We start from the raw sequence: 15,306 nt of genomic DNA, 5'->3' as shown, positions 1-15,306 counted from the left end.
CCCATCTTGAGTTAACGACAGCTTAATAGGTAAAGCAAAGCTCTAAATGCAAGCAAAAAAAAATTCACTGCTGATGTTTAGTCATCTACAGGAAAGTAGAACTCCATCAAGTGTAATTGTTACTTAAAAGAAAAATGTTTTAACTCCAAACCCCCTTTCTTCTCGTTTCTTTAAGATTTTATTGTGGTGCACAATATTGTATGGCATGTGATATTCCCTTAGATGGTGGTGTGGTTTAGGAATGGTACTCCCCAGTTCAGTGCCCCCACAGAGACTCTCCTAAACCACAGTCACTTTCTCTCACTTCCCCTTCTCCCTCACTTCCTTCTGTGGTGGAATGAAGTTGAGAATTGGAGGTATAAAAGGCGAGGATCATGGGTTGAGATAAGAACAATTTAGTGGAAACAACAATGAGACAAGAATATGGACTGTAACAGTAACAATATTAATAACATAAGTATACAAAAGGACAACAATATTAATAACATAAGTATACAAAAGAGTGAGTGATTCACATGCAAAACTGCCCACCGTGGACCCCAACAACTGGGGATGGCTCCTGCCCTGCCATGTTTTCTTGACCAGATGGAATTGCTTCTCCCCTTAAGAGAGAGAGTCCCTTTCCCCTGCACCCAGTAATGATGTAAGATGGAATTGAATAACCTCTGGTAGTCCTGGCCTTTCCCCTCCTGGCTACTGCAAAAAATTAACCCTGTCCTAGCTAGAACCAGTTGGGGTCAACTCTGTGTACTGCTTGGTCAGTGATGCAGTAGTATGAGGAACAGAAAAGGCCTGGATTCTGTGTAAGTACTGCTCAGCACTAACACTGTAATCAACAGCATTTTGGTCACAAATCCATAGCACCACACAAGTTGCTATGAAGAAAATTAACTCCATCCAAAGCAAACTAATGGATCTTCCAAGGAGCCTGAAGGGTAGGTGATATTAGGCTGGTAGTTGAGTGAAAATTAATTGAAGCATTTGAACCTATGCAGTAAGAAAGTTGAAGCATAAAAACTATGCAGGAAACAAACTGCTGTAGGTTCCTGTGCTGAATAGAAAGGTTTGGTGAAGGCGGCACAAAAATACAGTATTGTTTGATAGTACTCACTATGACAGAGAGACTGAGAAGCACTTTGACTCACACAGAGAAGCACCATTGGAATCACCATTTCCTGCCAGGGTTTGTTTGCTGCTCCTTCAGCTATCAGCAGGTGACTCAGAGGGGAGTTGGAGGTGTGGCTTGCTCGTTAGCAGGAGAGTGAGAAGACTTTAAAAACATCTCTAGGGAGCGCAAGCGACCTAGAGCGTGGCGAACAGGAGCGGGCAAAGAGGGGCGTGGCACGTCAGTGAGGGCATGGCATGGCACTTTGCACAGGCAGGGCAAAAAGGCAGGGCAGAAGCCTAGGTATTTTTGCAGCTTTGTTTTTTGTTTGTTTGTGTGTTTGTTTGTTTCTCTTTTCTACCTTTCCCCACAGCTCAAGGCAGTCATGCCTCCCAAAAAAATGAAAGCTGTTGTTCCTGTTACCAGTAGAGGGGTGTCAATACAGACAGAACCCTCTAAAAAGGATGCAGCCACTCAGGCCTCTGGCTGCATAGACTGTTTGAGCCTGGACCTACTACCAGAGGACAGTGTGAGAAACACCTGCATACAATGTGAGCAGGTGAATGTTTTGCTGGGTGTGGTGGCAAAGCTAAAGGAAGAGGTGGATAGGCTCAGAAACATAAGGGAGAGTGAAAGGGAAATTGACTGGTGGAGTCACACCCTTTCCACTCCTAAGGAAGCCCAGCAGGAGGTGGTGAAGCCCAGCCCCTCCTGCCATCAGGCAGACAGAACGGACCATATGGATGGGGACGAATGGAAACAGGTGCCTGGTCGTAGAGGCAAAAATACCCCCTCTCGACCCCTTTCACCTGCCAGGGTGCCCTTAAAAAACAGGTATATAGCCTTGGACTCAGACAGTCTGTTGGAGGACAGTCAGGAGGAAGACCTATCTACAAGGTCTTCTGGTTCCCCCCAGTCTACCAGACGGGTTACAACCACAGGTAAGAGGAAAAAGAGAAGGGTTGTTGTAATCGGTGACTCCCTTTTGAGGGGAACTGAGGGCCCTCTATGTCGGCCAGACCCATCCCACAGGGAAGTTTGCTGCCTTCCCGGGGCCACGGTGAGGGATATTACCAAAAGACTTCCTAAACTTATCCAACCCTCAGACTATTACCCACTGTTGCTTGTCCAGGTTGGAAGTGATGACATTAATAAAAGGAGTACCAGGGTAAGTAGAAAAGGTTTTAAGGCACTGACCCAATCACTTCATGGGACAGGAACACAGGTAGTAATTACCTCAGTTCCTATGCTAGCCGGGATGAATGAGGAGAGGTTTAGGAAAGCCCAGCTTATCAATAGGTGGCTTAGGGGATGGTGCTATCATCAAAATTTTGGGTCTTTTGATCATGGGGCAAACTCCGTGTTGCCCAGTCTTGTCAAAGCACATGGGCTTCATTTATCTAGCAAGGGCAAAAGAACTGTAGCCCATAAGTTGGCAGGGTAGGTTAGGAGGGCTTTAAACTAGGTTTGAAGGGGGAAGGGATGGCAACTGGGCTCTCCAGAGATAAGCCTAAGGGCATAGAGCCCGAGTTGAGAATGAAATCAGTGGCCCAGCTGAAGTGCAGGTACACCAATGCACGCAGTATGGGAAACAAACAAGAGGAGCTGGAAGCCATAGTGCAACAGGAAAACTATGACATAGTTGCTGTCACAGAAACGTGGTGGGATGACTCACACGACTGGAGTGCTGCTATGGGAGGCTACAAGCTGTTCAGAAAGGACAGGCAGGAAAGGAGAGGTGGAGGGGTAGCTTTATATGTTAGAGAGTCTCTTGACTCTGTTGAAGTTGAGGTCAGCAGTGACAAGGTTGAGTGCCTGTGGGGCAGAATCAGGGGGTAGGCCAACAAGGCTGACACCCTTGTGGGTGTCAGTTACAGATTGCTCAAACAGGATGATGAAGGAGATGAATTGTTCTACAAGCAGCTGGTGGGTGTCTCAAAATCTCCAGCCCTTGTTCTTGTGGGTGACTTTAACCTGCCAGATATCTGCTGGGAGCTTCATACTGCAGAGAAGAGGCAGTCAAGGAGGTTCCTGGAGTGTATAGAGGACAATTTCCTTCATCAACTGGTAAATGAGCCTACCAGGGGGAAGGCCCTGCTAGACCTACTGTTTACAAACAGAGAGGGGCTGGTAGATGATGTAGTGGTTGGAGGCCGCCTCTGGCATAGTGACCATGAAATAATAGAATTTTCAGTCCTCAGGGATGTAAGGAGAGCCACCATTAAAACCTCTTCTCTGGACTTCCAGAGGGCAGATTTTGGCCTATTCAAAAAAACTGATTCAGAGCATACCCTGGGAAAAAACCCTTAAAGGCAAGGGGGTCCAGGAGGGATGGACATGTTTTAAGAAGGAAATTTTGAGTGCACAGTAACAGGCTATACCAGTGTGCTGAAAGGCCAGCCAGAGGGGAAGACGGCTGGCTTGGTTAAATTCTGAAGATTCTGAAAGAAATCAGGGATAAAAAGAAAGTTTACAGGACTGTGGAAAAAAGGGCTGTCTACTTAGAAGAATTTACAGATAGAGCTAGTCATGCAGGAAAAATATTAGGGAAAGAAAAGTGGAATTTGAATTAAATTTGGCTAATTCAGTTAGGGATAACAAAAAGTCCTTCTATAAATACATTAATAACAAAAGGAGGGGCAAGGAAAACCTCCATTCTCTGTTGGACTTGGAGGGAAATATAGTTAAGGAAGATGAGGAGAAGGCTGAGATACTTAACACCTACTTTGCCTCAGTTTTCACCAGTAAGACAGGTGGCCCTCAAGACAACTGGCCTCTGGAGCTGGTAGACAGGGAGAGGGAGCTGAATTAGCCCCCCTGTATTCTAGGAGGATGTAATTACTGACTTACTGAGCCAGCTGGATCCTAACAAGTCTATGAGACCAGATGGGATCCATCCCAGGGTGATGAGGGAGCTGGCAGAAGAGCGTGCCAAACCGCTCTCCATCATCTTCCAATAGTCCTGGCTCTCTGGGGAGGTCCCAGATGATTGGAGGTTGGCCAATGTCACCCCAATCCACAAAAAGGGCTGCAAGCAGGTTATGGAGCAGTTCATCCTGAGTGCAATCACACAGCACCTTCAGGGTGGACAAGGGATTAGACCCAGCTAGCATGGGTTTAGGAGGGGCAGGTTCTGTCTGACCAACCTGATCTCTTTTTATGATCAAGTGACCCACCTGGTGGATGAGGGGAAGGCTGTGGATGTGGCCTATCTGGACTTCAGCAAGGCCTTTGACACTGTCTCCCATAATATACTCCTGGAAAAGCTGGTAGCCCATGGCCTGGACAAGTGTACCCTCTCCTTGATTAAGAGCTGGCTGTAGGGTCGGGCCCAGAGAGTGCTGGTGAATGGAGCTGCATCCAGCTGGTGGCCGGTCACCAGTGGTGTTCTCCAGGGGTCTGTGTTGGGTCCAGTTCTGTTTAACATCTTTATTGATGATTTAGATGAGGGGATTGAGACCATCATCAGCAAATTTGCTGATGACACCAAGTTAGGAGGGAGTGTCGACCTGCTGGAAGGCAGGAGGGCTCTGCAGAGGAATCTGGATAGACTTGAGAGATGGGCTGATTCCAATGGGATGAAGTTCAATAAGGCCAAGTGCCGGGTCCTGCACTTTGGCCAAAATAACCCCATGCAGCGCTGCAGGCAGGGCACAGAGTGGCTGGAGAGCAGCCAGGCGGAAAGGGACCTTGGAGTACGAATTGACAGGAAGCTCAACATGAGCCAACAGTGTGCCCAGGTGGCCAAGAAGGCCAATGGGATCCTGGCCTGTATCAAAAATAGCGTGGCCAGCTGAACCAGGGAAGTGATCCTTCCCCTGTACTCTGCATTGGTGAGGCCACACCTTGAGTACTGTGTTCAGTTGTGGGTCCCTCAGTTCAGAAAGGATATTGTGGTGCTGGAGCGAGTCCAGAGAAGAGCAACAAGGCTGGTGAAGGGACTGGAGCACAAGCCCTATGGGGAGAGGCTGAGGGAGCTGGGGTTGTTTAGCCTGGAGAAGAGGAAGCTTAGAGGTGACCTCATCACTGTCTAGAACTACCTGAAGGGAAGTTATAGCCAGGTGGGGGCTGGTCTCTTCTCCCAGGCACTCAGCAATAGAACAAGGGGACACGGGCTTAAGCTCTGCCAGGGGAAATTTAAGTTGGATATCAGAAAACAATTCTTTACAGAGAGAGTAATCAGGCATTGGAATGGGCTGCCCAGAGAGGTGGTGGATTCACCATCCCTAGAGATTTTTAAACGCAGATTGGACGTGGCGCTGAGTGCCATGATCTAGTAAATGGACTAGAGCTAGACCAAGGGTTGGACTTGATGATCTTGGATGTCTTTTCCAAATCAATCGATTCTATGATTCTAATTCTTATTTCAGTGGTTAATGGAGTTTTGTGGGGTTTTGTTATAAAACAAAACTAAAAAAAAATCAGCACAAACAAAAGATACAAACAAACAAAAACCCAAACCAAATTATCCCATTAATATGCATAGTACAGACAGCTATGCATCTAGAACAACTTAGAAAACTTCATCAGGCATGCCTCTTTGTCATATGTTACAGTAAAAGTAGAAAGCCACACTCTGCTATTTTTATCTAAAAAAAATCTTCATGGTGACAGATTAAATCAATCATTTTATTCTTAGTATGTTCATGTTCTGCATGTGGCCAAGACAAAAACAGTAATATAACCTTACACAGAGGTTTATATCTCTGAGCTAGTTTTAATATAATATCTCAGTATATAGTCCCCAGTGTGAGATATTTTATATATAGTATTGCGAAATACAGCATTAGTCTATTTAACACCTTTTCAGATGAAAAAAAATCACCACAGAAAATCTTAGTGTATTAGGGACTAAGAGTCATCTCACAGATGTATAGGATTGCTCCACCGGAGATTCACTGCACAGCAAATGGTAATGAATCTTGGTATTTTAATGGTAACTACAATACCAGTGTAGTATGCTAAGTGTCCTGTAAAGTGCAGGGAAGCAACTAAAACAGTCCTGTGCTTCAAAATCATATTGAGCTTTCCTTTAGCTTTTAGTTGCACTTAAAGCCAACCTAGAATAGCTCTGATTCTGAGGCTCTGAGAATTTCTGCAAATCATTCACATATATAATTCTTTCAAATGGCAAATTTTGCAAGTGTTGTACATGTCTGGGAACTTCAGAAACACAAGGCACAGCTTATTCTACTGAGAAGTTCTCTAGACATCACAGAAAGGGTGCTGTTAAAGGGTGGAGAAATCAGTTAGGTTTCTGTGATATCTTTCCTTAACTCTGCAAATACAGTACTTAAATCAATAATGTACACAGTTAAATATTCAGGCATCTCACTATAGAAGCATGATGAACTCCATATAGATTAATTTTTCCATGCAATAAAATCTCAAGACTATGGCAGAAAAAAAAGAGAAAAGAAATCTTTGTAATAGCATTTAATATTTTGTGTCTGTTGTATGACTCATGGTACCCCAAGATATAAAACACTGCAATTTGCATCAACATGGCAAAATAGTGGAGTGACTTTAAATATTCACATCAATTTCTCATATCTTGCCATGGCAGAAATTTGTTGAAATCTATGATTTCTGAGAAGCTGTTAGGGTGAATTAACTTAGTGCTTGGTCTTGGCCCCACCCCTGTGTTGTTACTAATACCCACACATTTTTAGGAACCTAGCTGTATCTCACAAAAAGGTTGTTGGAAATGACAGAAGAGTATGTATAATACGTAAGTTAAATGTTCTTTTAATAACTTCGTATAGAATGGCTGTCAAAGAGTAACCTTCTTTATTGCTCCTGGTTGCAGCACTGTTCTATCAGTGTATGTCTGCTATTCAATACTAGCCATAGTGCAAATGAATGCACTAGGCTTTCATTTAAAAACATCAATGGACTGAATGGAGCCTGTCTCACCCTCTGAGGACTAATGCAAGACAAGGAGTGGCAGTGTGAGAGAATCCTTAAAGTATGGTACATTAGAACAGCTGGAGTGAAAGAGAAGACCTTTGCTTCTGTGTCCTGGGGACATGTACAGAGTGTTTCCTTCCTCATCACATGAAAAATGTACTAATTGTCACACAATGTCCTAGACAAATGGGCATTGATAACCAAGACCACATTGGTAGTATTTTTTGTTTATATTATATATATTTTCGCTCATCACTCAGAGAAGAAAGCAAGTAGCAATGAAGTTGCAATATTCAGTTTAGCTGAGTGATTGGGCTATGAGCCTTCTTGTGCTTCAGCTTGTGCTTGTGATGGAATAGTATCTTACTCTGATATTTACCTACTCTGGATGGTTTAAGAAGTCTGCTCCTTCCTCATTGGCACTGTGTCACATTGATATCAGCTGAACTATGAAGATTCATACAAGAATAGCTCTCATAGTTCCATCTTATTGTCTGGAAGTGCTTAAGAATGAACTCAGTGTGTTAAAGGTGTGTTTGTTTATATTGTTACAAGCTACAACTCAGTTTTTTTCCAGGTGGAAATAAATTATGCAAACATTTTCCTCTTACTCAGTCTAGTCAGACCATATTTTTACCTCTAAGATTCTCAGATTACACTGCTGTAAATAGCCTTGCTCAATGATATTGCCTAGCAGAGCTGTCATTCAAAGGTATTGTTTAACTTGTTATTCTTCAGTTCTGGTGTGAAGGAAGGTTAAACAGTGAGTCAGATTAATTATCCTAATTTATTATATTGGCAAGAAGAAGAGAATATATAGATTGAAGCTATCAATTTATAAGTTGTTGACATGGAACAATACACCAATGCCAACAACCGATTTTCCAGCTTGCTACCATAGGCAGCAAAGCTTTTCCTTGCTGTATTTTTTTAATCTTATCACTTTCCCCTTACAAATAAAAACAAAGGCATATATTTCATACGATAAGCTACAGAAATGCTGAAGACAAATACAGGAATCTAGATTTAACTTTCCTTGAAAAATTATGTGTGTCTCTATGTCTATTGATAGACATAGCTATTCCATTCATATTGCCTAGACCTGAGATTCCATAGTCTTAGCTCATTCATTAGTCAGCTGCCTCAGAATACAAGCAACCCACAATGCCCCACTAATGGAGTGCTATTCATCTCTAAATCAGACATGACAATTTAATATTAACCTTGACTATTACATTTAAATTTTAAGCATAATTTTTGAGAAGTATAGTTGACATCTGAGAAAAACTTACTTTTACAAATATGTGTAGAGAGGCCTCAAATTGGTTCATTACTATTATTAGGTAAGAGAAGACTGTTCCCTCATGATTAATGGACAGGATCTGCAGGTTCCATAGCAAAATCTACAAATATTCCTTATCTTTCCCTCACACCCCTTTTCAGTAGCCTGCTCCCTAAGATGGGGCAAGGCAAACCATCCTGCTTTTTCATTATAGGCTTCACATAACTGGTCATTTATTGTTTAATTACACACCCTTGAAAAGCAGTCATAGCATCTGGTCTTCTGCTTCCACTTATCTTAGCCTCTGACTGCATATTCAATAAAATTCTCAAACTATAAATTACTGTAGATGATGCATGTTTTAGTTTTTGAGACACCAACATTGATTACTTGCTGGGCCTCAAGTATGGCCATATCAGACTGTGTATCAGAAAAAAAACCTAAGTCTAAACACTCCTAATAATATTTTGTAAGACTTATTCTATATAATAAAAATTGTTTTAAGAGTACAGGTGCAATTTAAAGACAATTTTAAGATGTCATGACTAGAATACTTACTATCTCTGTGGCAAATCTAGTAGGAAACCTACAATTTTTGCCAATGTAATTTTTTTTTGTCTTTTGTTTTGACATCATGATCTCTTCTTTGAGGAAAAATCCTCTGGCCAATTTATTTGCCTTGCAAGTTTGGTTTTTTGTTTTTTTTTTTTTTCAGTGAACAGGGGTTAAAATTTCAAGGAAGAAATAAGTAAAAGGGACATGAGAATTTGAAGAAAGTTCTAAATTAAAAAAAAAAAAAAACAAAACTAAAAAAAAAAACAGTAGAAAAGAAAATAGGACTTAACCCATTTTTAGTCACTTATTAGTTAGAATGGCTTATGTTTAAAGTCCAACTGAGACTCCCTCCCCTTAAGTTTATTGCTTCCTGTCCTACAACCAAATTGATGACTTTTGAAGATTTCTGAACTCAGTCTCCTGAGAAAGAACTCAAGGTTCTTACATTATTAGACCACCAAACTTACTTTTCAGTCTTGCTCCAAAAGCCATATTCATCATCCCTTTAACCATTCTCCTGTACAATCTCTCTTACTCATCTTCTACCATTGAAATGAAAGGAGCGTCATGCCTGAAATGCTCATTAGTTTGTTGATCTGTGGCAACTCAATCCTTTTTTTCTAAAAGTTCACAAACTATTTGTAAAACTTGTCACACTTTTCTACATGCTTATGAAGACATGCACACAACTTTCCTATTAGTCTGTAGCATTTGAACACACATTTTGCTAGGCAAGCAAGGCAGTTTTCGAAAAATAATTAGCTTTATTTAAAACTATACTCATTCATTTTTTGTTGTCTTTCTGCTATATAAGTAACTTAGCTCTTCTAATATGTCTTTCATATCTGTAGGTCCCTTTTCCTCCTCAACTTTTTTAGAACTTAGAAGCTGAAAACAGGGTTGTTGTCTTGATTTTTCACTCAGCTTATTGAATAGAATAGTGGCCTGGCTCCACCTTTCCACTCTCAGCAGCATGTACCATAACGTAACATATGTGAACATTTTTGGTTTTTAGCTAAATGAATATTGTATCCTAAAAATTACCTTTATCCATGGTAATCAGTCTGTTTCTCAGGGCCAGTGTTTCCACAGAGATGAGATTAACTTCTGGTATTTTCTGAAAGCCTCCCACACTGTGTATATAAATATTTAATTTGCAAAAAATGCAAGTGTTTCACTAGGCAACAAGATACCTGCAGGAAGTAAAATAGGAGACATGGATCAGATTTCTTCTCACTGGTTCTTTTGTCAGGCATTGTTGGTTTCACCAGCAGATTAGAATTTACTAAATGAAACTGAAAGCTGTAGGAAGCATAATTATAACTAGAAATCCCCAAATACAGGCTGATGTTGTGTATCTGAAAGCAAAAATACCCACAAGGGGTATTTTAGAAGGGTTCCATTAGAATATTTTACTAACCTCCACACTTCCATGTTTCAGCAGAAAGAAGTGAAATAAGATTCTCTTCTTACATTTCCAGTAGTGGTGAAACTGGTAAAGGTGTAAGTGGTATTTTATGCAATTTCAGTCCTAATTTCATATAAACTGAGTTATGCTATGGTTGCATATGAAACTATTATGACATTAGGGCAAAGTTTGCTCTGCTTTTTATGATGGTTTCATGTAAGTGTATTGCCATTTTCCTTCTGTAACTCCTTCTTGCTTAACTAAAGGTAAAAAGCCTACATTTTCATCATTGCCAGTACCATTTGGCTGTGACTGTACTCAGCTGACATAGGCAGGTTATTCTGAACTGTAAATCAAATATACTGCTCTCTTGGAATAACTCCAGGCACAAAACTTCTGATATATTCCTATATTAACATAAAAAATACAGCATCAGAAACTGGGAGAAGCAAGTACTATTCAGCAGTTTCAAAAGCAAATATAAAATAAAGTATTCAGAGGATTGTGTGATCCACCATACGCAGATGAGAGCAGTTCCTACCTCATTGCTGTTGTTCTGCACCCCACCTTTATGTCAAAAAGCATTAAAAACAGGAACTTGCCTTTAGTTTGTAGTCCAGCAGGACACCTTTTGGTATCACTAACTCAATAAGCAGTTTCACTGTGGGTTTATAGGAAGCAGCTTCATTATGAAACTGTACAAATAATTTACAACTAATTTAATTTTGATGACTGTTTTCTCTGGTCAGCTTCACTGAGATGTAAAGAATATAGCATGATATGAGAGCTAGATAAAAGGCTTCTTTGAGAGAGTACTTTTCTTATAAAAAAGGAACTGGTTTATGGGTTTTCTTTTTATGATAATCAAAATAAAAAGGGGCTCTTTTTCTTACCCCCTCCTTTACTCTTACCATGGTGGGGAAAAAAGAATAAGGAATAGAAAAGGAGAAAAAGAAATGAGAAAATCAACCATCTGAGCAACTGAGGGTATTGGCTTTTAAATATTCACAATCTTTTGTTTTATTAAAAAACTCTTATTTGACAGATTATGTTTCCAAATTTTTTTACAGTAATAAAATTATGTATGACATATGATTAGCACTACAACTAATGCTAAAAAGAGAAACTGGCAAAAGAAACAAAACAAGTAATTACTGGATTTCAAGGCTTTTTTAGGTTCCTACTTCATTTTTTTAATTCATGGTAATGTTTCTTTCCTTGTTTAATCTTTTAAGGGGATGTGTAGTAGTCCTAGGCTTGGTGACTGTGCTAGCTATTAAACAAGCACAATAAAAGAGATTGGTAATGCCAGAGATACCTTAAAGTCATTCCTTTCAGTACTTTTGTTCTGGTTGATTCTCTTGTTAATTTTACATCAAGAAAAATCTTAATCTTAGTTTTTACTTAAATTGTTCTTCAAAAAACCCCTACAATTACAAGGTATGTTTTTTTTCTTAATTCAATGTCATTTGAACTCACTATTCCATTCCCGTCTCAGGTATTTTGTTACCCATAATATTTCATGGGTAATTATGTGAAGACCAATTTCTAAGGCTAGGAAGCTAATGCTCCTCTTTGCATATTCCGAATTCTTTGATTCTATTGAGAAACATGTAGCAGTTACAGGGATAAATAATTTATTGTAACATAGAATTCGGCCACATTTGAAATGCTGCATCTGCAGCTTTCTCCTTTGAGGAACCACAGATGTAAACCAAGCTCAGAGTTATGTACATTTAGGTAGTTCTGTAATGGAATAAATTACAACAAATACAAACATGACTTGAAGTTTCATCTCTTTGAAACTGAAACATGCTTAAATTCTTTAAAATTTCCCATTAATAATTTTGACTTGCACCATGTCACCCAATAGGTTCTAGTTATATTTCTTCCTGATCAGCAATAGTCTTGAGGCAATCTAGGGTAAAACTGAAACAGAAGAATGGGAGTTTTCTGGAGTTTTAGCTGGAAATGCAACAAGGAATTCTTATTCAACATTGCAACACTGACGTCCGTAAAAAGTCTTCTGGATACAACTTATTTCACTGAAAGTCAACAATAAACTTATGTCTAAAGAGAGGGGGAAAACCACATAAAATGAAGGAGGTAAAAAAAAAAGTACATTTTCAAAAGCAAAACAGCAGTTTAGATATTTTTGCTATCTGTACTTTGTTTTTGTGAAGGTTTGAGGGAAGAGCACATGAAGGGTTTCATTTTTTTCTGGACTGAAACTATTCTAATGTAAATATAAGTAAATCACTTTTGCAATCACTGACTAATTATGAATAAGTTTTGTATCCTAATTTTTCACGTGAGGTATTGAGTGGAATAGTAGCAGCCAAGCTGACTCAAAACAATGTTTTCTAACCACAAAGCCCTCTTACTGGTAAAGGAAACAAGGTATTACAAGAACAAATGGAGTGTACAGTTTCCTCCCTTTTTAATGACTGTTCTTGCCACAGCCTGAATGTAGGCAATGAGCAAAACGTGATTCACTATTATTCACTTGTAATGTGATTCCTGTGTTTGCACGGTAGTGGGACCCAACACATGGGTTTTGCCACTCTGAAAAAATCAGATTGACTGAAGGGATTCTGAAGCTTCACAGTACAATACTTGCTCTTCATTGTAAGTAAGGAGTAAGATGCTTTATTGTTTTAACCTGGATGTTTTTTGCTAATAGATCTGCTCACTAGTATATATTTCAATATACAAATACTACCAAAGCAGCAGATACTTGTAAATACATACTTATAATACGTGTTTATATATTTATAATATTGATTTCCTTTAAAAGAAAAAGGCACACACAAGAAATGATAGTGGATGTAAAGATTCTTTGAAGAATCAAATAAATTTTAGAATGTCAAATAAACTGGGAAATCCGAGAAGGCTAAATTTACCCTGCCTATTGCAATGACATAGGTATTCATCTGCTGATTAACTTCTTGCTAATTAAAGTCTCTTTTTTCTTTGAAGTTGAAACCACATAATTATGTAACAGGGTTCATTCTCTTGTAAATCACAGGACTGCTCACCTTGCTTTTTGGTCTCACTGGAAAAGACTCCCCAGTTCCACTCCTTCTAAGATGACCCAGCACCTCTCTTGGTTTTTATTTGGTTGAGGCTTTTTGTTGTGGGGTTTTGGGAGGTTTTTTTGGTTGGTTGTTTTGGTTTGGTTTCATTTTTGTTTGGTTGGTTTTGGGGTTTTTGGGGAGGGCTTTGGTTTTTTGTTTTTGTTTAGATGAGGGTTGGTTTGTCTGTTTTTGTTTTCATTTTGGTTTTTTTTGTTTGTTTCACAAGACTTTTCTTGTCAAAGACACAGACCTTTCCACAGCATTAATATACAGTTCAATTGTTTAATGCAAAACTCTGTTATTTGTTTTTCCTGCTCTTGAATGACACCTCTGTTACTATTTGCACCCTCTGATTATCATTATACAGTTCATAGACAGTAATAAACTTATGCATTCCAAATTTGTCTTGCCTCCTCAGTACTTTACCCTGAATATACACAGAGTTGTGCCTTACATAGTGATTTATTGTTTTTGTCACATCTTCATCATCATACAGGTCTGTTTTGCTCTGCTGTGTAGCTAGGGTTTGTCAAGTTTTTTCTTAGAGGCTGCCTAGAAAGCACAGATTTTCTACATATAAAGTACTTTGGCACACAATCATAGAGGAATGAGGATTTATGTCTGGAAGGCAGTCTAAGAAGTTGAAAAGTGTCTGGAAGTGTTTCTCAGTTTTTATCTGTAAGGCCTCAGGCTACGAGATACAAGCTCATCAAAGGGGTTTTACTTTAAAAATATACAAGACTCCAAAAATTCACACAACAAATTTTTCAGAAGAGCCTTCAGTTCTTTTAAAATCTTAAGAGAAATACATCCTAGTTACAGTGGCCAGGACCAACTTATCACCGTGTGGGTGTAACTAAAACTACATTCTGTACACTCTTATGTAATTTCTCATGAATTGTTAATAATGGACCATTTGCACCAGTTTCCCAGGGTACATCTGACTCCTCAGGCTACAAACTGGGTGTTAGAGAACCCTGTGAGAGAGGAGAGTGTTCCTGTCTTCGCACCAATGACTCAGCCTGAGGGGTCATGTCCGCTAATGGGCCATCAAAGGTTTCAAAAATATCCCTTGAGTCACAGACTTAAGTCCCAGCCCTGGGGAAGGTACCAGGAATTCCCACCTGAACCTGAGCAGATATAATCTTTGGTGTTTGGGACTTCTGGTACCACTCATCAGATCCAGAGTAGGACCACAACCTCAACAGGACTGCAACTGCCACTCTCAGCCAGACTGAGACCATCATCCTCACTAACAGATTTTTCTTTTTTCTTTGTACTCAGGAGGCCATGTAGTGCTCAGCACAGGGGCTAATGAATATCATTCTGTTCATGCCCCAGGGTGCCGGGTTATGCATCTGTTTTTTGTGGATTAAAACCAATTATTTTTCTCTGTATCATTGTATTTATTGTAATAATTTTATTAAATTGTATTTTTTACTTGTAATCTCTCTTGAATCGGGTCCATTTCTCCTGCTGGTTTACCTTGAAACCAGCACAAGATTGGTGATTCAGTTCAGCTCCAGGAAAACGATAAGTCAACATCTGCCCACCCATTAAGAAAGAGAACAAGCAAATGCAAACAGCTTTTGCAATGGGTTGTAGCACAATGCTTTCCTGTCAGATCACCCTGAAGATAGAAACACAGGCCTCAAAGGCAATACAGTGAATTTAAAAAATAAAACACAAACCGAACAAAACAAAACCCCAGAGGTGAAAAACTACTATGATGAAAATGCAATAATAGTCCAATTATGGAGAAACTAAGCAGAAAAAAGAGTCAACATGTCTTAGTTGTAGCACAGTGACTACTACCTCATTAATAGATGAGGGAAACAGTTCCAGAAAAAGAGTATAAACAGAGATTTTGGCACCTGACACAAGTGAAGTACAATTGGTAATGTCATTCTGACATGGATGTTAGGAGTGGAGGAGTAATCTGAACATCACACATCATAATTAAACAAAC

This window comes from Pithys albifrons, chromosome Z (genome assembly GCF_047495875.1).
Source record: "Pithys albifrons albifrons isolate INPA30051 chromosome Z, PitAlb_v1, whole genome shotgun sequence".
Lineage (NCBI taxonomy): Eukaryota > Metazoa > Chordata > Aves > Passeriformes > Thamnophilidae > Pithys > Pithys albifrons.
Note: the sequence above shows the minus strand (reverse complement) of the source record.